At 33.3% G+C, this 26,959-nt stretch overlaps 1 protein-coding gene across 14 annotated transcripts in view; it reads right to left on the bottom strand.

The window, feature by feature from the left end:
• The window catches only part of dati (zinc finger protein datilografo), a 1,074,481-nt gene that overhangs the window by 653,502 nt on the left and 394,020 nt on the right, over positions 1–26,959 (bottom strand). For all 14 annotated transcript variants that reach the window (XM_081740078.1, XM_081740077.1, XM_081740092.1 and 11 more), the window contains one exon: positions 22,679–22,791. The gene's annotated coding sequence lies outside the window, so the exon portion shown is untranslated. The remainder of the gene's footprint in view (positions 1–22,678; positions 22,792–26,959) is intronic.

The following is a 26,959-nucleotide window of genomic DNA, read 5'->3' as shown; positions in this document are numbered from 1 at the left end:
ACTGGGATAAAATATTAATGTGTGCAGAAAAATATTAATTCAGTAGAATAAAAGAAGTAAACAGTGTCCAAATATGCATGTTTCACGATTGTGAACCAAATTTTATAAGTAAACTCGGAACGACATTTAAAATACTTTATTCACAATAGATTTGTTCAGCTAGACATTTAAAAAGCGTTTCTGTCCATACGCACTGGTCAGAAAGTACATTGTTAGTTTTCATTTTTATTAAAAGTAAAAATTATTTGGATGATATTACGCAGCCTCCGAAAACACTTTCTCAAGAAAATAGAATTTGATAATTGTAATTCAGTTTCATCTTTAAACTTAAATACGCTTGCTTACTACTGGCGATGCTGCATATTGTAAAGCACACAATTCTTTCTCTTCCTTTTCACCATTTTAACTCCAAATTATAGGAAAAAGTCTCTAACATCCAAAGAACACCCACATATTTGACAATAAATGTGATAGTTTTCACAAATCTTCACTAGGAAGTATTGAGATAGTGATAGATAAGTTTTCGCAAACATTTAAACATAAATTGTAGTTATTAAGAAATAACTATTGATAAAGAGTGTATTTCCAATGTATGTTTTACATTAATTCTGAGCCCAAATAGTGACTATATGAAATGATTTTGTTTTGAATGAGTTTGAGTGAATTCACACCTAATTTTTGACTACTTTTAATCCACAGCACCGTGGATTACGAATAAATCAAAGAAAATGTACATTATATTGTATACAAACCGAATGATTTTAGAAATGTATTGTTGAATTCTAATATAAATCAGGGGAAAGAGGAGGGTAAATTTAGTACTTTATTCTTAACTGATTTTAACTTCCTACAGAAGAGATAACTGAGAAGGTTTGAAGATAATGTACAAATTTTACGCAAAATCGAATACTTTTAAACGAAAAGTATCGTGGAATCTATGTTGGAAATTCAGAAGAAAAAAAATTAAATCTTTGAGCTTTACGTACCACGTTTATACCGGTTAAGCTAAAGGGAACGGTGAAAATGAGAAATGAGTGAAATGGTGGAATGAAGAAAGTGGGAGGAAACGGGAGAACACCGAGGAAACCCACGCACACGGCGTTTGTCCACCATAAAGTTCACTTGGTGCGAGCTGGGATCGAACCAGGGACCCCAAGCACCAAAGATAAACGCTGTACCACTGAGCCACCGCGGCCCTGGAAATTCAGAAGAGGACAGTTAATTCACATTCTAAAATTTGACAGATTTTAACCACAAGTTGGAGTAATATTTGCAATACTATAAAGAAAATATACACCAGCGGCGGTTGGTACTATATGTTGCATGGTTGTGCAACCGGATATTTTTTATTACTAAAGATATTTTTAAGTATTAAAGTAGTGTATCAGTAAAAAATAAACCTTTGCTCTTGAGCGCAAAACAGTATTGATGTATTTCTTTAAAAAATAAATTAAAAAACTAAAAGAAAGAGAGTGATTTACAAATCCAGTTACAGGGAGCGTTGCCACTGGAAGCAGTAACATTGAGCATATGGCAGCGATCTCCTATGTCTTAACATGAGCACGTGGATTTATTCTTGCCTCGCTGTTATACTCCCGTATTGCGCTCCTCCAGTTGCTACTTCGTCCGCAACTGGTATATAATCAGCTTCTGTAGTAGTTAATGAATTCCTCCGCTTAGCAGCGCTTGACTCAATTGATAGATTGAGTGAGATATAGACGCTTGGAAGAAAGAAGTTATTCACCAAACAGAAACTCGCAAAGAACAAATACGCGTCTGGTGGTAGCAGGGGCAGATATAGGCTGAATGTTTGGGGGTGGGCGGTCGTTCGAGGACAATAGATTTTATTTTACATTTATAATACAAAGGAAAAAGTTCTTGGGATAGATTTTGTTTTTAAAATAAAAACTATCCTACTCTGGAGGGGGGGGGGGGCGATCGAGTCTCGAGGAAGAAAATGCCTTAGCTCTGTGTCGTTCGTACACATGATCCCGTGTTCGATTTTCAGCAGAGAGCATAAAAAATTAACCTCAAATCATTCCCTTTCAATACTCATCTGTCTTCTTTAGCCTAAATTGCTGGAATGTTAAACTATTATTTTTTTTCATTTTCGAAGGAAAAAGTTATATTTCATGCTTCTTTATAGTAGAACAGCAGACAAAAATAAGTAGTTACTGAAAATGAACTTTTTGTCCCTTATATTCATACAAAGAAATGCTAACAAAATGCATATTGTCGGAGGAGAGAGGTGTTTCTATACCCTAAAGAAAATAAAGCGGAAAATATTTGCAGTAGCGATGCTTTCTATTCAGAAAAACTTGGCGAGCAGCATTTCAGATTTCAATGAAATTATAGAAAAATTTGAAGCTCGAAAAGAACGAAGAAAGACCATTTATTTTAAAATAGTGCATAGTTTACTTAATTGAATAATTTTGCTTAACTGCGTGCATGAATATATGCAATTTTCTTGCTTTTTTCTTGTTTTTGGGTTAACGATATCATTCATGGTTTACAGCACATGCTGTATATTCGATTTATCTCTTGTTCAATAACATGAACGTAGAAGTTTTGTATATAAATAATATATAAACGTACATTGATAGTGGCTGTTTGAATGAAAAAGGAAATAACTTATATATTAAATCAATATTAGAGAATACACTTAAATCAATAAATATACAAATGGAGCTTAAAAGGACTTTCCTTTTCATATTTCCTGAGTATTTTTTGGATAAGACTCAAGAATGCTGGGGGAGGGGAACACTTGCGCGTAACTACATACGTTTGATATTGCAACATTGCAACCGGTGCTTCTACAGACTACGATGCGCTAATTATATACACTAAGTTTTGTCATAATCGATTTTTTACGTGTTTTACATTGGGAAATTGTTTTTCAAGTACATATGTAGATTTGCAACATAAGGTTGATTTTACCTATTTTACCCCCTTATATCTGATGAATTGCAACCCTAAACAATATAGGGTTGATTCTGCATCTGGAAGGAAGGCACATACCAACTTTCATCAAAATCATGTAAGTGTTACGAATTTTATTATTCTTCAAGCAGACGGACAGATGACAATCGAGTCGAACAGTAGAAGATTTGTTAACGCTTGCTTCAATAATAATGATGTCGCATTTTCAGGTGAGTTGGTCCAATACACATAGAACCTACGATCTACGACTCTACTACTGTTTTAACTTCTTTTAATGTGTACTGCTGTAACATTTGATTAGTTGGCAAAGCTAATTGCTCAGTTGGTTTTGAACAATGCTCACTTGCTGTACAGTTTTGTCAGTTAAATAGAAAAGCTAACAATTTTTTTTTTAACGGTCATTTCCCCGCAATGATGTGTAGGAAATTTGGCTCGAGAAAAGATCATAACTGCCCTAAGAAAATTCATTCCACACAGGTTTGACTTCATTCCACATATGAATAAGTACATAGATGGTTTAACTTTACTATTAGAGAGGCGTAAAACGTGTACATCGCATTGAGACAAAGACCAACAAAACCGTAAGGAGTATTTGCTCATTATCTAAGGGCCAAATTGCAATCTTTGAAATCCAAAGAATAATGAAATAATTCAAGATTGCAAATTCCGTACAAGTATGAAGGAAAAACTGACAAAATAAATTTTGAAGGGAAACATATATTTATTGTGATTTGTAGCCTACAGAAGTTCGACAAATTCGTATATATGTACGGGATTAGTATTCAAAGTGATAACGAGACTGTACATAATGAAGATACCTAATATAAATGCATTTTCGTGATCATGTTAAAACTTGAGGAGGTGGTAATCAGAGCAGGTCAAAGAAACAAATTTGTAAATGGAATATGAGTCCAGAGACTTGCAGTTCAGCCATGATATGTCCATACATGTATTCACATTAATGTACAAACAAGGCAATCTAAATTACATTATGAATCCTGTGTCAAAAACTGGAACTTACGCAACTAATCAAACGTTAGCAGCTAATACATTAAGAGAAGTAAAACTACGCCTAAACTAAGCTAATATCATAATAGTGTTGTGGTACACCCAAAGGAGACTGTGGTTGAAGGAAGGTATTAAAACAGAAAATTGCTACGTCAAAACGAAAAGAGTAACCGAGGACCACCGTATATCGAAGCTTCTGAGTTGCATCAAGTAACCTGCCAATAATGGCAGAATAGCATCGATTATAATCAAACCTCTTAATATTTTAGTAAAACTTGAGTAAAAACTTAAAACGACTCAACTGTCTATGTCTTTTGTGTAAAATCAACTTAAACAAATACTTTTGACCTATATTAGAAATACAAAAACACAGCATCAAACTCCAAGTTATTTGAAATAACTGTACAAAATCACCCTCACTTGTAAATATGGATTGTTTATTGTTGTATAATGTTATATCGCTTAATCCTCGTGTGCCATATACCTGAGGAGGCTAGAAGATATATTGATAAAAAACATATTCAACGTATAAGCACCCGCCAATGAAATCAAACTTACGGCCACATACACAAGTTTTGTCAATGTCATGAAACTGTTATTCGATATTAATTTTTCGAGCACACATTAAAAATTTCTAACTGATGCTTCATCCTTGGAGCCAAGGCCATATCCATGTAGCGAGCACTTGTAGTGTAAGGAATTACCGATGTTCAATACTACATTTCTCTTTAGTTTTAGGAGAAGAACACCATTAATATTTTGAAATGATGTATTATCTAGTTTTACGTACCACGATTATGAACCGAGGCTAAGAGAGATGGTGATGATGAGAAGTGAATGAAATGGTGGAATGAAGAAAGTAGGAGGAAATGGGAAAACCCCGAGAAAACCTACGCACACAGTCTCTATCCACCAATAAAGCTCACATGGTGCAAGGTGGGATCGAACCAGGGACCCTAGCAACAAAGGTAAACGCTCTACCACTGAGCCGGTACTTGTGCAAGACTTTTGCGCAAGAGTCTTGGTCTTGGTCTTGGTCTTGCACCCCTTGGTCTTGGTCTTGGTCTTGCATCGGGATTCTTGGCCTTGGTCTTGCATGCAAGACTCTTGCAAAAACTGCAAGACCAAGACCCTTGCGCTCATCACTAATATCGACAAAACATTGTTTGAAACAAAGTATATTGCTTGCTTGGAATTCCGTGCATAGTGAACACATTTATTCTATTTATGTATGTATAAGTCATGTTTGAATAATCTTCCACATGGAACACAATGGCTCATGAACATTTAGCAATTACATAACAAAAGGCAAAAAAATGAATGAGTTAAAAGTGAAATAATTTTGCGAAGCCTGATAAACCTAATACTACAGTTCATAGCCCATCTGACCATTTGGAAGTTTCTTGTAGGTGTATATAGTTACTGAACTTCACTTTGGTGCAGAAGATCATAGTTCCATTCCGAACTAGAGCTGATTTGGTTCTAATTCTACGTTAAGTTGTATAGCCATCTGTGATGAAAGACGCAATTGAATTTCAAACCAATAGACTAAATGATATTTCAATATTTTTTCCCAAATCTTGTAAACTAAGAAAGCTATAAAGTTATACATTTTTCTTCAAGTTTGATAGAATTACACTGAAGAGGCACAATTCTCGTTTCTAATTCGTAAATTATTTAAATGAAGACAATTATTTGCAGTTCCTTCTCTACATGATGGTTGTATTAAGAACATGTCTCACAATTGTTATACCAGTGAGTATAATAATATACTAACAGCAGCGGCGCAAATATATCTTCAACATTGGAGATAAGTAAGACCGTTTCTTTTTTCTTTCTTTTCTTTTTTCTTTTTTTTCTTTCTTTCTCTTTCTGTTAAGCGATGCTCAAAATATTTGTGAAGTTGAAAAACAATCCTGTGGAGGACTAGGGACAATCCTGTGGAGGAGTTGTCTTCAACATTGGGAGGGGGCAGATTTGAGGCTTATTGGGGGGGACATCAATTTCATCTCATTTTTCTTTCTGGCAATCCGACACAAATCATCACATGTTTTCCCATAAAATACATTTCAAATCAAAGTATTGGAGAAAGACAGTCCCTCCAGTTCCAAGATTGGAGGGGACATGTCCCTCTAATCCTCGCGGTATTTGCGCCAGTGACTAAAAACCAAGTTATATATATTGCATTTGTAATAAGGAACAAAGCAAAAATCTAGCTCAAGCTATAACACCTTTTTAAAACTCAAGCACGGATTCTGTAATGTGAAGTAAAACGAATGTAGAAATTTTATCTGACCTCACAATACTCAGTTCAAATAAATAGTGCCTGGATTTTGGACACAGATGTATAAGGAAGGACTGTATAAGTAGAAAAAAGTATTGCATAAACGAATGGTATAAATTAAGGCTGTTTGCTGAATTTTATAGCTATTTTGACATTTTAAAAGTGTTGCAATAAAATACAAATATAAATAAATTAATATCAGAAAAAAATATAAAATATCATCATTAAACATCTTCAAGTACTTAACATGCTGCAATCTAAAATAGCCTTTTTCCAAGACCCTTATTTTTGAATAGTATATTTCCAACTAATTGTGGCTTTATATTCTTTTGTGGTGCACTGGTCATCATGAGAAGCTTCCAGAAAACACTATTTTAGACCTCAACAAGTACTAAAACGTTACATGTTAGTAAGTAAAAGTTACGTTGCAAAATACCAGTAGTATTATCATCCTTTTATAATAATTTGAACATCTGAAAATATTACATAAAAATTAACGAATAGTCATAAAATGTTTTCTAATCGTCTATACTTAGAAATGCCAAGATAAAATATTTTAAAATTATAATAGAGTGCGTAAACAAATATTTGATAATTGGATTTATTAAAGCAAACTATCCACGTGATATGTTGCAGGCAGGAAGTAAGAAAACCAAAACCTCCATAGAATAGGTCAAACGAGTAAACATTGAATCTTTTGAGCAATGTTTTACGTTGTCTATGTGTGTGCGTGTTCTTGAACATAGCAGTTACTTCTTTGTTTTTAATCGATGGCCACCCAGAAATCTCATTAATTTCGTAAGAGGGTCTACCTCATAGTCTATACATCACACCTTTATTGGATCCTAATTGGTTTTTCTTTTATCTTACTGCCACACTCCTCAAGAGGCCATTCTTCCTTCCGTCTATAAGGGTTGATACAATCACAAATATCTACTACTTCAATCAATAAAAGGGTTGTTTGCACGAGGAAATTTTTGAAAGGCCAAACACAAGATCAGCTTAACTTTCCTTCTCTCGCAGTTCTTATCTTCAAATACTTAAGCTCAGCGTATAGATGTAAAACTTCCTTGTATCTTGTCAAATTCAATTCTTCTTAAAATTCTAGATTATCGAAAAGCTCAGCTTTTCATGAAATTCTAGAAAGACCTACAATCTCCATTTCTCAGCAGAAGTTTTATCCTAGTTTAGTTTTACAGAATCTGTAGTTTCATCAGGTGCAAGTTAGTTCATGTTCTCAATATAGTAAAAGTAATTAAGTTCACTAAAGAAAACAGTAGGTAGCGATAAGTCAGACAATTCTAAAACTTTTCACTATGTCAGTAAAATGCAAACGAACCATTAATTCTAAGGAACTTGCAAAATATAAAAAAGTATATACACAAAAGACATAGCCAGCAAACTATTTGCAATAAAATTCCTTATCACTCACTAGAATAAATTACTTTTGTAAGTTTTTATTTCTTCAAACTTGTATCTACAGCCTAATACGAATTGCATATAAAATTCCATGTGTATTTATCTGTTAATGCCTATGTAAGTAAAATTTTCTTCCTTGTTGTGACTCTGACTTACGAATAAGTGAATAAGAAATTCAAGAATATATTAAAATTCAATTTAACATATGTGTCCTTACCCTTCCCCCCCCCCTTTCTGAAAAGTAATTTTCTATTTACAATTTGTTTCCAAATATCTTATATTAAAGGTCAGCATGTTAAAGGAAAAAAATGGCAATATTCTCTGTGATGCAATGAAAATTGTCTTGAATTGTGAAAATTAATGTGAAATTTAATGTTTAAAATTAACGCCATATAAAAATTAATTGGTTATTGCAATTATTATGGAAATTAAATATTGAATTGAAATAAAGTTTAAAAGAATTTTAGATTACATATGTGAACATTCTAATTCCTACATGATTCTTAAAAATATTATATATATATATACGAATCAAAATAAGAGAGAAAGTTCATATGTACCTATGGCGAAAAGTGCATAGTTTCAGAGCCAAATTTCAACATTCCCTATTTAGAAATCATTAAACTGTGGATGGCGGTTCTTATCAGCGTAAAGGAAGCCACTGATACGCAGTCCAAAAGTGCATATTTCGTCAATTTTCAATAGGTATACAGGGTATTCCCTACATGGTGTAATTCTCAGATATCGGGTGACTGGTAATATATATATCGATATTATAAATATCTCAGATATATATATATCGGGTGATTGGTAATTCGATGCATTCCTTGCAAGAGGTCGCTGGTCAATAGTTTGAGTAATTTGCACATAAGTGATTTCTTTGGAATTTGGAGGCTAACGAGAAGTACACAAAAACTTTTACCCTGATCCACTTCTAGATATCGTAGAGAGCTGAAATTTTGCATGTGGAATCCTACTTACCTATGTAGGTTACGTGGTAATGTACAGTTCGAAACTCTGCAGTGTTGCTGTGTTATAGCTCCGAACGTGAAGTAAGGGGTAGTGATCCAAAATTAATTACTGCAGCTCATAAAGCAGCGTGGCAACATCGCAGAAGTTCTTGTGCCTAGGAAATGACTGGATGGTTGGGAAGAGGTGGAATAAAGACAGTGTATGGTCAAGATAAGACGCGAACTATGCCGAATTTCATACCTAGGGTTGGGCAACTGTCTGGCCAACATTCGATCAGTGAAGGGATGCATTGTTTTCTAGGAGGCGGACACTTTTGTCAGCATGCCACACTCTGGGATTTTACAGAATCCCGCAACTTACGCAGCAGTGTGGCATGAATATAATGGTAATTGTGGTACCATTTGTCAGGAAAGCAAGTAGTAATGTCCCATGCTGATCCCAAATAAACGTGATCATCACTTTGGTCGCAAAGAGTTGAACACGGATTTCTTTTAGTGGTGGTACGTCGGTATGCTGTCATTGGTTTCTCTAGGTTTTCCCTTGTTTTCTTCACGCCCATCAGGCAAATGCCGGGATGGTACCAGGGCCATTCTATCCCAAATCGGAGATGCACCTAAAAGGCCGATGTGACGCCGGAGTTTGAGGATCGAACCCTTCCTTGAGTCATTCCCTTGCATAAATACTTAAAGGAAGAAAGAAATAGCGGTCGAATACACCGACGTATCACCAAAAAAGAAAGACCGACACTTGGAAGGTGATTCTAGACATAAAAGCAAGGAAAAGTGTCTATGTAACACAAAGTCGAATACCGCATCTATCCGGAATTACGGTCATCCGAAAGTGTGAAAAAATGAACATCCAATCGGAATTGTGGCAAAACGACGAGTCATAAAACTGCGGCGACAAGCAGCATATAAAGAAACAGTACGCAGAAAATCCAGATATACAGTGATTGGATGTGTACAATGAGGGCGTAAGGGATTTCCAGCAATTTTCTGATGGACACATGGACCAAAATAGGCGAAATGTAACACCTTGCTGCAGTGCATACGACAATTTTTTTTTTTATGGATGTTGATAGCGTAAGCTGATTCAAGATGGTGGATAAAACATGTTGTGTGGGGTTGCACATAAACACGCAAGATGTACACGCGCACAGCAAAACAGGGAGTGACAACTACATACCAAATAAGAACAGCATTAACGTATGATCTCAGGAAGTGAACACACATACTTCAAATACTGCTACACAGTAAAAATTAATAAAACAGTTCATTGAAGACGGTGGTCCACCATTTTTCTTAATACACAAATGATACCGACGAAGTAGGTTTTGTCTCGTGGGATCAAACACGCCTGGAGTGTCGGTAATAAGGGCTGCAACTATGACAACGCGGGTAATGAGATCCTGGGCTGTTGCGACAGGGGTTTCGTACAAAAGTTGTTTCCCCACAGAAAGGAATCAAGCAGTGTGATGTCAGGCGAGCGAGATGGCCATAACTCAGGTGCACCCTTGCCAATCCAGCGCTAGGGATACCTTTCATTGAGAAAGGCCCTGACATGACGGTCAAAATGCACAGGGGGCACCGTCGTGTTGGAACCACATTCCGTGCCTATGTGCCAAGGGCACATGTTCTAAAAGTTTCGGTAAGACCTCACAGAGAAATGTGAGGTACGAGGCGGTTAGGCAACACGTAGGGCCGAATTGGAAGGTCATTTAAAATGCCGCACCACACAATTATACAAATTTGTGCTGATGGTCGTGTACCAAAGTGGCATGTGGATTTTCCATCCCACACATAACTGTTATGTCTGTTAAACACATCCGTCTTGGTAAATATTGCTCCGTCGGTCCACAAAATCATAGTTGGAAAGTTCGGTACGGCGATAGTTTGATGTAAGTACCATTGGCAAAAGTTCACACGCCGGGGAAAGTCTTGTGGCAATAGTTCATGTATTTTCTTCAACTTGAATGGGTGCATAGTGTAATAATGTAAGTCTGATCATCTAACTGATAGCAGGTGGAGCGAATTGGAAGCTTTCAGAATTTGATCATTGTGCAGATGCCAAAAGATGGGTTTCTCAATTAATATTAGCCACAAGGAAATAAAAAAATCTATTAAGGCGGTGGACGATTTACTAACCAATACAGAAGGATTATTCGAAAACGGAAGAGTAAAACTACAAGATATTTAAAAAAATAAAATGATATTTTATATCCGCACATGAGCAGAATAGTTCAGGATATGATAATTTGAAGTGCCACATATCAGTTGAATTCTCCTTAAACTAATACTAGATCTACAAGGGTAATTATTTTTTATGAAGAGATCCAAAGTTAGCAGCAAGCATCAACAAATAAGTAACAGTTCATGTAAAGGAATCTGATATCATCCACAAATAATAGGAAAATTAAGAATTAGAAAACGATCTTTTGCAGAACATACGAGATCGTAGTGGTGAAACTACAACTGGAATAAATTCACAACTCATTGAGTCCTGTTGAATAGGCAGATTATGATTAGATAAATGTTATCGCAAAGAATGTTGCACATGTAACCCACCTGTACAGTATTTTTGAAAGCTATGGTTTAAAGTATTAAATGTTTTTGATACTCTTAGGGAAGTTTTGCTAACCAAGAATCCCTATCTATTTGAATGATATATTAAACGGGATGTATTTGTTACATTTGAGCTACCTGAGAGAAGTCGTGCTGGACAATGTTTATCTATTTCTAACATTTCCCCCCACATTTTTCAAAATATTGCAAAAACAAAAGAAAAATACTAAAAATTTCTGCTTCGTAATAAAATGATACTTATGAGTACTTTTACTATAATTTGTTTTGATCTTCATTCTCCATTGACAAGCAACAGATATTCGAATACATTATGGCTCGTAGGCTTAGATGAGGAGCTGTACAATTATGAAGACCATCTCAGAAACATAATCTAATTTACTGAGTAATGTTTTGTACTTTATAAAAAATACGCAGACATTTTTAATACTATTTTTTAATTTTTGCAATATTTTGTAAAAATAAAGAAGTGGGTATGGGATTGGTGACCACCTTATCAGGACTTAAATATTTATAAGGATAATTATTAAGGTGAGGAGGAAAATTTGAGCATATAGTAAGATATTTATCTTTGTTATTACTTGAATTATGAATTCGTCTCCTTTAGCCTAGCCAGCATAACTGTGGGACGTAAAACTCAAAGATTTCATTTAATTTTAATTATGAACGAAAATAATAATAGCCTGATTTTGGGAATAGAAATGATCATTGACGAAAGCACATAAATTTAACAGGAGAGACACGGGATGGTCTAAAGTGGAAACAGCTTTCATAACACAAATAACACTACTAAAATAAGTATGACTTGGGGACCAGGAAGAATAGAGAGTATCAATACAACAATAGGAGTTGTATAAATACAAGACAGAGTTTAATACATAATACATCATACATGATTAAAATATTTGTGGAAACAAAGGTGGACTGCAAAGCTGCAAAGAAAGATGGCATTGTTCCTTGATCAATTTGAGTGTCTGTTTTAACTTCTCATTTAATACTATTGTTCCTAATTGACATCATCTACACTATTTCTATACGAATATACTCAGATAAAAACTAATAGGCAATTATACTCCTACTTATTTCTTAAATGTGTTTGTTTAAAAATAACATCTAAAACATATGTTAGTGACGTGTTGTAGTAACGCGTAAGCAGCGTTTCCAGTTCGACTCAGTTCGCTCTTACTCGCAGTGCCTAAAATTCCAACTCCATACTCTCTTCCCATCTAGTATTAGTGGCGGAAGCTGAACGTCTCTAAAAACCTAAATGTCTCTAAACTGTTTCGAGCCTCTTTCTTTCTTGTTCTGGAAAATTTAAGGAAATAATTATATTGTATGTCTTTAAGACGGATAGCTCGTTAGTATAGAGTAATATAAGGCATATTTGAAGCCTTCATACATAATCTACTTGGGATAAGAAACGCTATAGCAGCAAATAACACAAGAACCAACACGAATTGAAAACTAGCTTTAATATCCTTTATGAGAAGATGTCTCTTACAAACAGTGAAGTAATTATTTGGTTCGGAGTTAAAAATGTAGAATTCTGTTCACGAGGGATTCAATTTTGATCATTTCTGACGTATTTCATATTAAGATCTCTACCTGAAGCTCATTTCAGTACTTACAAGATTCATAACCGGATATTGTAAATAACTCTCCATTATGTTAAAAAAGAAAATTCCAGGTATTTAAATTAAGTGTACAAACTTTATATTTGTCTTTCTCACAACTTTGCTAATTAGACTTGGATCCCTTGTGCTCTCAATGTCCTGATAAAATATGATGATGCTATAATCAGACAAACGAAGTCCAATAAATTTGACGACGAACTGGAGAATTTGATTTGAGACAATTATTGAAAGTAAATGCTTTTATACAAAAGTACCGGTAATGTAATGGGTGTAAGACTAGAAAGCAAGAATTACTTTCAAATATATAGAAAATCTTGAAGACATGATCGTGCTTGTCTAATTATTTGGTATACCATTAACCTGAGCTAAAGAACTAATACAATATAATAATTTTACAACGAAACAAGTACAATAGATTTTTATTGTACAATAGAACAAATTCAGTTGTGATAAATATTAGAAAAACATACACTGAAAATTTATAGTACTCCTATGTTATAAAACAGTGGTTTATTTTCACATATGAAAAATAATATTCAAGATATGACCATTTACTGTTCACTGATTGTAATTCGTGACAAAAGTATACGAATGGTACTGTTGTAGTCATACTTGAAATAATCAGGGATCAAAATTGAATTCATTCCATTCGTAGTGAAGAGACCACGAACTTCCCGTTTCTTGTTAAATTCTTTTCTTTCCTCTCAGTTCTATGGCTAATAACAGAAGTCCATTAATGCCAAGTCAAAGACTGTCCCAAGGAATAAGGCTCAATGAAGCACACACAAAGTGTAGTCTAATAAAACGCAATGTTTATGAACCTACATTCCTTTTTAGAGAAATGTTAGAGAAATGTTTTCAAAGTTTTCATATACACTTATTTTATTTCTAAACAGCAAGGAAGACCTAGGCGCAGATGGGAGGACAATATTAAGATGGATCTCACAGAGATTGGAATACAAAGTAGAAACTGGATGCAGTCGGCTAAGGATAGAAGTCAGTGGAGAGCTTTTGCGAACGCGGCATTGAACCTCCAGGTTGCATAGGCTATAGAGTTAGTTTGTTAGTTAATTGATTTTTGATTCATTTGGCTGCGGCATTTGGAAAAGTTTCTATAACTAACTTTCACAAAAATGAAGCATTTCATGTGCTAAATTACTTCCGAAAAATTAGAACATGCTTTGTTACTAATACATACTAAATAGCTTATTTTCACCCAATAAGTGTATAATGATATTTGCCTGAAAATCTACAAAATATCTGCTTGAATGTTTGCTTGATGTCTACTCTGCTGATGTTTATAATTTTTTACGTGCTTACTGCCATAAAACTTTATGGTATCACTAACAATTAAATTTTTAGCAAATAGAATTTTTTTTTGTGAAAATATTTTAAAGAACAACTTTCCCGAATTTGATAGAGCTTAGTCCTTTGTTAATGTATTTCTAGGAAAGATATCTAAGAAGGAATTAAATGAAACAAATGACATTGCCAGAAAAGTAAAATGAGTTAGCGACTGATGGAGCGAACTAAAACAATGTGCCAATATTTCCAAATTACTATATATACACAAATGTCACCACTTTAGTGATCAAAGTAATAGTTAAAAATACTCAAGTATATACAATTGTCTTAACATCACAAACATGTCTATGGTGAAAATTTATCCCACGAGCAGTGAATAAAATGATGTAAATGTCCATGAACCCAACAAGCTTAAATTCGCAATCCGACACTTTAAGAAACCTTCAAACGTAAAGTCTCTATATAAAAGAAGTCTTGACTGTTTGGCTGATTGATTGATTGACCAATACCCAGGCCAAATCGCTAAAGTTATAAACTTGAAATTTGGACAGGATATAGGATTTGTAACGTAAGATCCTACTAAGAAAAGATTTTTGGAAATTCGATGGGGAAAGGGGCAAAGAGGGGTGGCATTTATTAACTTAAAATGTCCATATCTTAGAATCACTGAAGGTTACAGGCATGAAATTTGGTATATGGACTTCTCATTTAAAATAATTAGACATGTGTTTTAGTGTTTGTTTTTCAAATATTTGACCTAAAAGGGAAGAAAATGGGGTGAGTAGAAAAAGGAATGGGAATTATTATAATAATATGTTCATATCTCGGAATTTCTTAACGTTAGACATGAAATTCGGTATTTGGACTTCTCATTCAAAACAATCAGACGTATGTTTTACCATTTTTTATAATTGCCCTAGAAAGGAAGAAAAAAGATGAGAAGAATAAAAGTACAAGTACAATTATAATTGGATGACTATATCTTGAAATTCGTTAAGGTTAGAGATATGCAATTTTGCATTTAGACCTTACATTTAAAATAGCCAAAGAAAAGTTTTAGCGATTTTTTTACATTTCCCCTAGGAAGAAATAAAAAGCGAGTAGAAAAAAAGAGCGAGAGTTGCAATTGTTAAAAATGACCATATCTCAAAATTCGTTAAGATTAGAGACAAGAATTTTGGTATTTAGATTTTTTAATATAAAATAATTAAAGCTGTGTTTCGGTGTTCTTTTTAGTATTTCTCTTACAAGAGAAGAAAAAAATGGGAAAAAATAGCCGGGTTGCAACTCTTAAAGTAAGATGGCCACATCTCGAAATCCATTAAGCGCAGAGACATGAAAATTGATACTCAGGCTGTTAATTTAAAATAATTAAAGACGTATTTAAGTGTTCCTTGATGATTTCTTTAGGAAAGAAGAAAAATACGGGAAAAGGGTAAGGTTGTAATTGCTAAAATAACATGGCCATATCTCGAAATCCCGTAAAAGTAGAGGAATGTTAATCAAAACGTTTCAGCGTTTTTTAATGTTTCCCATAGTAGGAAAAAAAAAGGGTAGGAAGATAAAACGGTAAATGTTGCAATTGTTATAATAAGATGGCCATACCTCGAAATCCCTTAAGATTAGAGACATGTAAAGAATATGAGAAGTGTTGGACTGTAGGTTGAGCAAATGCAAAAGTCTGGGGGCGAAGTCCCCACTTAGCAGAAGGCTGTAACACTTATAAATACAAACAAATTAAATGAAGTAAATTTTCCATCTATTGACAGTTTCATTTATTTTTGAGCAACAAACGTTTTACTGTCAACTGTCGTATCGTCCTAAATCCATTAGTTAGCACAACAGCCGAGTCACATAAAAGCGAAGATTCGTTTGGATGGTCTAGCATCTCTCTCTGACGAAACCACTATATGGATTGAGATAATTTTTGCATGAAAAATCGTCATAATCGCTTAAGGTATGCTAAACATTACAAAAAAAAAAAAAAAAAAAAAAAAAAAAATCTGAAAGAAGGCTTTTTTACACATTAATCTTAGGTCTCTTTCCCCGAATACGTCAGGTTACCCTATAATCGCACGCTTGAGTACTAGATCATTTTCAGCGAATCTGGAATTCCAGTTTCGCCGAATCGTGAAAATTAGTTAAAGCGAATTTATATTCAGATAAAAATGCTCTCTTAACTCTTCATTCCTTATACAGTGACTTGAGAGGTGTTGTCAATTTTAATAGTAGGTCAGACTAACAGCCGAATAAAACACTTTCAAGCAGAAAATATGTCTTCCTTCTCGATTCATGGCGAGAGTTCATGTGGTTTGGATCCCACATTAAGCTTTTATCACACATATCATATAGCTTCGTTGCTGAAAGAGATGCTGAACTCAAATCCAACCGAACCTTTCCTTTAAATTTCTAAATTAATACAGCACTAGCTTTTGATTTATATATACATATTAATGCACATTTAGTTTATCATTTTAAATATATTCTTCGATATATATTAAAGGAAATTTGCAATAGGTGAAGGCAAAGCAAAAATAAAAAAATGATTGAATTAATGTTTCATTAGCAATGTTAAATATTCACGCAGATATTTTTCTGAAAATACTCAGAGGTATGTTGTACAGTCATCTTTCTAATATTTATCTCCTTATCTATAAATTATCTTATAAAACCGTCATTCAGTGTTCAAAATATCCTAAAAATATATTGATTTGATGATAGGCCTACTTATAAAGAAATGCACCTTCATTACAGTATATCCTAAAAGTGATCGTTAAGTCCTTTCTATTACACATAAGCCTAAAACCGGTATCTTTGCTTTTGAAAAAGTCTATCTATCTATCTATCTATCTATCTATCTATCTATCTATCTATCTATCTATCTATATATATATATATATATATATATATATATATATATATATATATATATATATATATATATATATCCATAAACAAAGTTATATCTATCTATCTGTCTATTTGTCTATAATACCGGTTTATATATAAATTTGTTTAACACTACCTTCCACATATGGCACTTTGGATATAGTTCCCCTGGAATCTGGATTAAAAAAAAAAAAAACACTATACTTACATTCAAATTATATGAGATATGAATTTCTATCATCTCCACAGTAGACTCCATCTTTAGGTAATTTCAAATTATCGTGACGGTAATCCTCACTAGAGACTCTTTACCGTATTATTTCTTCAATCTTATCAAAGAAATGGCGAAATGGTAATAAAGTCTTCTCATCTGTACTTGGTAAATTAATACGCAATACATATTAACTTACTATGTGGGTATAATAGTCTTAACAAGACTATTATCTCGCCAGAATATAAAAGGTGATTTTCTCTCTCATGCCTCCGAATTAAACAAAGTAAATATTTCATCACACTGGCCAACCAGGCATTAGTTTTGTATTATTGGCGGCAGCTGAATTTGCTTTTATGAGTCATAAGAGCTAACAAAGAATACTGTAGCCTCCTGTAGAGGAAACGAAATATTATATTGTGTATCTTATGTACGAGAGTATATAAAAATACGTTTACGGGATAAGACAATTTAAAGTAACAGATTTAACTATATATAAATACTAGCCTTTGGCCAGCTGGGGTCTTCGCCCCCAGACCCCCGTATTTGCTCGGCCTACGGCCTCGCATGTCATATGTTCGTGCATTTATTCTTAATGTTTCTTCAAATCGGCCCAACATCCCCAGATCTCATATTTATCATCCTTTGCTCCTTAATACTCTGCTTAATAACTCACAGTTTATTTTTTTTTTATAGCAACCTTTGTTTTGTCAACCACAATTTATCGACTTATTATATAATGAATGGTGATGTTGGATTCTCATTTTCAGAGGTTTTTTTTTATTTATAATTTTCAAAAAAGAAATCTGGGATTTTTCTTCGACCATAACTTGCATATTTGTAAGACAAAGGTCGATTCTTTTTCTTGTAACTTTGTAGTATTTCCACACCACCCCTGTAGTATCCTGCTACACGCATACTCCTTTGAATGAAAGCTTTTGCTTCGTCATGTCTTTCGTATACTAACAAAACTGGAACGTAAGTGGTATTTGTGTCTGGGAAGGTTCGTATCATAGTGTGAAAATAAAGTTCAATATGATTTGTATTTGGAGAGGCACCAAGCATTCTCCATAAAGAAGCTTAAAGGGATTTCTTTTTGCGTAGACTCTTATGTTACCATCAAGTATAAGTGAAAAGGAATTTTTGCAGCAGACATGTATCATACTCCGAAATGAAAGTCCAATGGTGTTGTTCCCTGGGTAATTCCATAGCTATCACTCACTAAAAGGAACTATCGTAGAAGTTGTGAGTATACAACATTCTTTACAAAAGCGGTTCCTTCAATTATTCTTTCAGACTGAACCAGTAATACAACTAAATCAGTTGATCGGACACGTCCAAGTGCGACGTACAGTTGGCCGTGAGCGAATACGTCACTCAGAAGACGTCCCATATAAATAACATTGGAAAGATTTTTCAGTTCCCCATGAAACCACTTTACGGTTAGAAATTTTCATTTTTGATGATTCACTTCGGTAAAGCTAACGAAAACGTAAAGCATACCGAATTTGAAGTTTTTATTCCAATTCTAGGTACCTAAAACATGAGATTATAGGTCCAGAAAAAGTCTCATTTAAATAACATGGGAAAATTCTTCATTCCCTCTTTAGACCCCCTAAAGATTAAAAATATTCACATTTGGCAATTTTCCTGTGGGTTTGTCCCGAAAAGCTATAATCATGTCAAATTTAATCATTGTAGCCCTGCAGGAAGTGCTCAATAATTTGAGGGTGTAAAAGGTGTCCCATATAAATAACATTGGAAATATTTTTCAGTTCCCTATAAAACCACTCTAAAGTTGGAATTTTTTACTTTTGGCAATTTTTCTGTCTGTTAGTCCTGGAAGGCTACAATCATGCCAAATTTCATCATTCTAATCTTGCCGGAAGTGCCTAAACATTTTAGGGTATAGAAGAAGTCCCATATAAATAACATTGGAAAGATTTTTCAGTTCCCCATAAAACCACTTTACGTTTAGAAATTTTTATTTATGATGATTCACTTAAATAAAGCTAACGAAAACTACAAGCATACCGAATTTGAAGTTTTTATTCCAATTCTAAGTACCTAAAACATGAGATTATAGGTCCAGAAAATGTCTCATTTAAATAACATGGGAAAATTCTTCATCCCCTCTTTAGACCCCCTAAAAATTAAAAATATTCACTTTTGGCAATTTTCCTGTGGGTTTGTCCCGAAAAGCTATAATCATGTTAAATTTAATCATTGTAGCCCTGCAGGAAGTGCTCAATAATTTGAGGGTGTAAAAGGTGTCCCATATAAATAACATTGGAAATATTTTTCAGTTCCCTATAAAACCACTCTAAAGTTGGAATTTTTTACTTTTGGCAATTTTTCTGTCCGTTAGTCCTGGAAGGCTACAATCATGCCAAATTTCGTCATTCTAATCTTGCCGGAAGTGCCTAAACATTTTGGGGTATAGAAGACGTCCCATATAAATAACATTGGAAAGATTTTTCTGTTCCCCACGAAACCACTTTACGGTTAGAAATTTTCATTTCTGATGATTCAGTTCGGTAAAGCTAACAAAAACGTACAAGCATACCGAATTTGAAGTTTTTATTCCAATTCTAAGTACCTAAAACATGAGATTATAGGTCCAGAAAAAGTCTCATTTAAATAACATGGAGAAATTCTTCATCCCCTCTTTAGACCCCCCCAAAATTAAAAATATTCACTGTTGGCAATTTTCCTGTGGGTTTGTCTCGATAAGCTATAATCATGTCAAATTTAATCATTGTAGCCCCTGCAGGAAGTGCTCAATAATTTGAGGGTGTAAAAGGTGTCCCATATAAATAACATTGGAAATATTTTTCAGTTCCCTATAAAACCACTCTAAAGTTGGAATTTTTTACTTTTGGCAATTTTTCTGTCCGTTAGTCCTGGAAGGCTACAATCATGCCAAATTTCATCATTCTAATCTTGCCGGAAGTGCCTAAACATTTTGGGGTATAGAAGGCGTCCCATATAAATAACATTGGATAGATTTTTCAGTTCCCCATGAAACCACTTTACGGTTAGAAATTTTCATTTCTGATGATTCACTTCGGTAAAGCTAACGAAGACGTACAAGGATACCGAATTTGAAGTTTTTATTCCAATTCTAAGTACCTAAAACATGAGATTATAGGTCCAGAAAATGTCTCATTTAAATAACATGGGGAAATTCTTCATCCCCTCTTTACACCCTCTAAAAATTAAAAATATTCCCTTTTGGCAATTTTCCTGTGGGTTTGTCCGGAAAAGCTATAATCATGTCAAATTTAATCATTGTAGCCCTGCAGGAAGTGCTCAATAATTTGAGGGTGTAAAAGGTGTCCCATATAAATAACATGGGAAAGATTTTTCAGTTCCCTATAAAACCACTCTAAGTTCGGAATTTTTTACTTGTAAAGATTTACTTAGGTAGTGCTAACGAAAATGTGTAGCCATACCGAATTTCAAGTTTCTATTCCAATTCTAAGTACCTAAAACATGAGATTATAAGTTCAAAAAAAGGTCCATTTAAATAACATGGGGAAATTTTTCATCCCCTCTTTAGTCCCCCTAAAAATTAAAAATATTCACTTTTGACAATTTTCGTGTGGGTTAGTTCCGGAAAGCTACAATCATGCCAAATTTAATCATTGTAGCCCTACAGGAAGTGCTCAATAATTTATGTCAGCTCATGTAGTTTTATATATAGTTAGGATTACTGAGTGTCAGAGGAGTCCTTCCCTTGGGTTGATCTGTAACCTAAAATAACTTTGGAGTAATAGGATTAATGTACGAAGTCTGATATATGTTTCTAGACGCCTCTTCCGAGAATACAGATCTATCATTATGTGCATTCAATGTGGAAAATGCAAAGGAAATGCAAATCACTAGATATGGTCCATAGTTGCATTTTCTAATTGCATTCACACTAGAAATACAATAGTACAGCAATAACAACTACGACCCAATTCTATGTATACAATAGTTCGAAAGTTAGTCTGCTATCAGAATTAACTTATGATTGAAATACTATCTCAGCAAATGCATCAAAATAAAACACGAAAGTTCATTTAACTGCATATACATTGCTTAATTCTGATATTTTTTCTAGAAATGTAAGTCCTTTTGTAACTATTATAAATATATATATATACATTTACGGAAAGAACTCTGAAATTTTGTACAGTTTGTTGATTCTTCTTTGAATCTTCTTGCATTTGGGTTTCCACCAAAGGATACTTAGAAAAAGACCAAACTTTTAGAATATTCTATATAATTTAAGAAACGTAGTGAAGTATATTGTATATGCAGGGAAATTTGTATTACGAATAAGTTGTAGGTATTCTCAGCTTAAAATAATATAAATAAGGTCAATAAACTACATGAATAAAAGCAATATGAGCAACTTAAGTGTATTCCTCACCTCAAATTATCCATCTTAATAATAATAATAATAATAATAATAATAATAATAATAATAATAATAATAATAATAATAATAATAATAATAATGCGAATAAAATTTTCAAGAGAAACTGCGGAAAATAGTTTGCGTAGATATCACTGATAATTCGTCATGTTCATGTATTTATTTCTTCTTTTGAATTGGACATTTGGAGTATTCCTTTGTACCTAACATCCACATTATCGAATGTTTAGTATAAATTAACCAAAGAAAGCAAAGAAGACTGGGTATCTAAGGCTTAAGGTGTATTATAGACAATGTTAAAACGACGTAGGAATGATAACGACCTCTACTCCTGTATATTAGTTACAGGATACAACAAATACAACATAGATATTTTTGAAGTTTATATTTTTGTTTAATGAGGAACAAACTTTATAATTATTAAAAATTAAGTACTGTGTTTACTAATAAGAAAGAAGCATTTATAATTTGTCAGAAATTTGCAATGCAGTAGAATATACGCATCTTCACTACTAACAGACTAAAACATTTGGATTTTCTACCTTTGAAACTATATAGTTTATAAGTATATTATCCCTAAGCTTAGTGATAAAATCGTAGTAGAATATTGTTCATTCATTGCAGATAAACATTGTACGAAGGGAGTGATTTGAAATTTCAAACGTATCGCAAACACTTGTGATACCGTATTTCCTGTTTCTATCGATAAACAATATTGAATAAAATGCCATAAATTAGAAATATATGTACGAAAAAGTAAAAAAAAAAAAAAAGTGCGAATTTTCACATTTTACTTGAAAGTATAATATTATTAAATTAACTGGAACAAAATAACTACTATGGAGTAATATAAATAATATTTTGCATTTAATCCAAAACACATGCCTTACATACTATACCACTACATCACATGCTTAGATAAACTACTGTTACGGAAGCACATGCATTAAGGTTATTGAGAACAACTATTAGCATTGTTCAGAAATAAACAAAAAAGACGCATGTACTCACCAATAGAAATCAACCCCGTAGCTGAGGCAAGTGCACTTCAATCGTAATCAAATTATTCGTTATGCAGAAGACCAAACACCCCCGAGAACTCTTTGGAAATTACTGCCAGTAAACTACATATGCAAAAGAAGATAAGCTGTCATCAGTTAAAATTTCGAGAACCTCAATGTAAGTAAAACAGTAAAATAATTTATGTACTATTTTAAGAGAAAGTTAACTTGCTTTTACTTTCTATTTTTCAATTTACAAGACAGCAAATTCTTATATAGTCTGTAACTTGGTCACTGGAAACTAAGTTAAAGAGATACACACATTTACACAGTTACATGGATAGGAGGAAAGCTAGAAATGAAGATTGTAAATAAACTATTGTAAGTAAATGTTAATTTTAATCTTCTGTTTGTTTATAAGTTAATAATTCCAACGATGTCGGAGTTTGGCATCTAAGTTATCAACTCATTGTGGTCATGCAAAATATTATCGAGTTTAATGTTTCTACTCAATGAAACTTGAAAGTTCTCAAGAAAGATTTTCGGAAACTTTTCTAACGACCAATCCTTGATAAAACAAAAGAATATCAGTATGGTCCAATGAAGTATTGAACTCCAAGTCTAGGCTTCTAAGTAGCCGATTTATTATTGTGTTTGATTTTATCACATTCTATAGGTATATCAAATTCGAAGGTTCCGTTTCGATTACCGAACTGGTCAGATTGTGGATCATAGAACTAAACAGAAGAATAATTTGGGCATTCAGCGACGTTTCTAACTTCATATTATTCTCTCGTTTCAGGAAATAACCTTCAAACTGAAAGGTATGGGAAGCGGTTGGTATTTCTGTTCATCGTAATTACAGCAAACAATTCAACTGTTCATCAATCTGTAGCGGCAGATGCTAACCATTCAACATATCAAGGCCAAATTTTATAATTAAGATTTTTGAAAGATTCTCTATTTTTTCCAACTTCCCCTCCACTCCTAAGAGAAGAATAATCTACAAGATACTGAAATATATTACATTTATCGAAAACGTTTTAAGATTCTGTTCATATTTTGAAAATAATTATATCACTAATACAACTCATAGTGTTTCACGGAAAAACTAAAACGATTGCTTATTTAAAGTAAAATTTATTTGTATTTTGTTAGAAATGGTTCGGACGATTGCGTTGGCCTTCTTACAGATAATCCAAAGGCGGTAGTTTATCAAAGGGAAGTTTTACTCGAATGATTTTGTAGAAACTGTTTAAGCGATTTTGTTCGTATTTTGTAAATAAATATTTCATGAAATCCTACAGTATATACAAGGATTTATCTTGAAATAAAATGCAGAAAGGTTAATTTTTTGTCGAGAAAGAGTCGTTTTAAAATACAGATGTAAATAAAATGAAATGAAATGAAATTTTTGAGTTTTACGTCCCACGGTTATGCCGGTTAGGCTAAAGGAGACGGTGATCATGAGAGATGAATGAAATGGTGGAATGAAGAAAGTGGGAGGAAACGGGAGAACCCCGAGAAAACCCACGCACACGGTGTTTGTCCACCACAAAGTACAGATGTAAATAGTTTGCCCATATGTCATAAATTAATATTTTATTAAAATTGTACAGTTACATAATAATTTCCCAAGGAAAAATTCAGAATAGATTCATTGCTAGGGATGAGCTCTGCTCGGACGATTTTCTCAAAAACAACTACAGAGGTTTTGTTCAGATTTCGGTAATACATACTTGATTAACAATTCCACAATTTAGGATAATTCATTTTTTTTACAGAAGTCCAGAAGAGATAGTTTACTAATAAAGATGAATATTCTTCGATGGATTTTTTTGGAAACGGCTACAACAATTTATTTGATATTCCATAAATAGTTTCTCAACAACTTTACGGATTGGAAAAATCATTTTTCATAAAGAGGGGGTTTTCTTGCCTAGTCTATTTCTTTATGGACAGATCTTTCAAAAGTAGCTATAACGATGGACATATTTTATAAATATACATTTTATTAACCAACTTATATTACTTGTATAATCCATTTTTCTAAGAAAAATATGGAAAAGATAGTATCGATGGTATGGATTCTGTGCTTCTTTTACGTGTATACGATTTTATTCATATTTCAGTAATAATTCTGTACTATAATATGATTCATGATTCAATTATAATATGGAAAAATGAACGGTGTTACGGTGTTTCGCGTCCTTTTCAAATTCATAAAAATCAAATATTGACAGATATATCGCATAGCGTAAATTGTATTTGGACATTGTAGTGCATATATCTTGAATAATGTGTGAACTTTGCGACACTAAATGTTCTAAACATGAACAAATTCAGACCAAGCAGATAATAATGGTTCAATTTAAGTTTGAGACTCATTTTTAGCAATATAACCAGATGCAGTAAATCTACAATATCAAACCGTAAGATACATATGAAGCTTTGCAACACAAAATACTTAAAACAAAATTTTTGAGTCTACTGGTAGTCAGCACAATAAGTAAAACATCTATATTTATATTATGAAATGTCTCAGAAAAATTGCGAGTTATGGTTACCGTATGCGCCTTCAGTGCAGGAGACCCGAGTTACGATTCCCGGTAGAAGCTCATATGGTTCGGATCCCACGCTAAGCTGTAGGTCCACGACTTATGCAGCCTCGGTGGTGAACGGAACGATAAACTCCAAATTGACCAACCAACCAACGTGAATTTAGTAAACTGATCGTTTTGTTCTTGAGAGTTTTGAAACATTACAATAAAGAGAATATTTTTGAAGTATGTATATTTTGCACTGTTTTAAAATATACATAAATTGTTACTTTGTATTTAAATGTGATTTTTCAGAACAGAAGTTACACGAAATGTAAAACCTGTATTTTAACGTCAGTTGTGAACCACACGAAGAAACTGACCCTGTGTTTTTCGTGCTGAAGTCGATAACATTATGAAAAGTACACGTGTATAAGAAATATTACTTAGTATATGACTACAGGTTCTGAAGCCTAGTTTCACATGAAATGTAACTATATGGTTATAATGTGATTTTGCTTTTTTCTCCCCTCATTTTGGTTCATGCTGTACTTCATCACTACTACTTAATTTTACCTTAACAAACAGTCTTACTAATTGAATAAACTTCTCTACTACAATTTATTTTTTTGTGTGAGCCTCCGTAATCTGACGGTTCTTTTTATGAATTATGTTTAGAAAATATATTTCTTTCCTTAGCTTCTACTCCTACTAGTATCATATGCCTACATACGATTCAACCGTCTTCGACTTGATTCATAAGGCCGTAACAATTGCACTCGCAATTTATCAATTATAGCTTTATGATTTTAAAACATCTTTTCTTCATTATTTGTGGTCTGATTTTTTAAATAATCTAATAATTAAATTTCATCAACAAAAATCATTTCTGAAGAAAAGTGTCACAGAACAATAAAGACAACAATTATTCCACACCCTCAATCCATAATTGATGATGGCTAACTCATTGAGACAATCGCTTATATTACAGCGAGCACATAAGAAGTAGTTTATTGATATACAGTTGTGCAGTATTCAATAATTCAATATAGTTTAGACTATATCAAGATGGTGCTTGTAAGTACGAAATTTATTTATAAATTGAATTAAATAGTGACGCAAATTACAAAAGCTATAGACAAAAGGACTGATTATTAAGGGTCAGTTGTTTGCGAAATGCGAAATTAACAGACAAGTTAAGAACTACCAAATATCAGATGTATATACCATCTGTTATTTAAGTAATATTGATCAGAGATGTCTTATGACTGAATGGTTAACACATTCATCTTCAGAGTAGAACTCCAGTGGGAGCTTCTGAAGCCTCTCACATAAAGCTTTAAGCCGATGTCTCGAACAGGGTCGATGCTACAAACGAACATTCAACTCCAGATCAATGAATACGAGGAAGGTATTGGGTTCGGAAAGGTTAGTGTATCTTTGTCATCTCGAATGAATTTGCAGTTTTTACGTTTTTAAGATGTAAAAATATTTTACATGTATTATTATGGGTTATACTTATCCTCATCAACTACCAATTACAAAAGTGAACATTTCAGTAACTTACTCGAATATGCATCCCGGTTTGATAAGCTGTTAGTTTACTGGCAATCAGAATTACATTTTAGAACCTTCACTTTACGTTGTATATGAGAGTGAAAGCTAAGACCTATCTCTGATTGTGATCATTTTTGTATCTACGGAAGCATAGCTAGTGAGTCAGTTCCTTTGCTTATTCTGCTTTGTATTGT

The sequence above is a fragment of the Thermobia domestica genome, chromosome 15, assembly GCF_964235325.1.
Source record: "Thermobia domestica chromosome 15, izTheDome1.hap1.1, whole genome shotgun sequence".
In the NCBI taxonomy this organism is placed as follows: Eukaryota; Metazoa; Arthropoda; class Insecta; order Zygentoma; family Lepismatidae; genus Thermobia; species Thermobia domestica.
The sequence above is the reverse complement of the archived record's forward strand: the minus strand, read 5'-3'. Positions and strand labels throughout refer to the sequence as shown.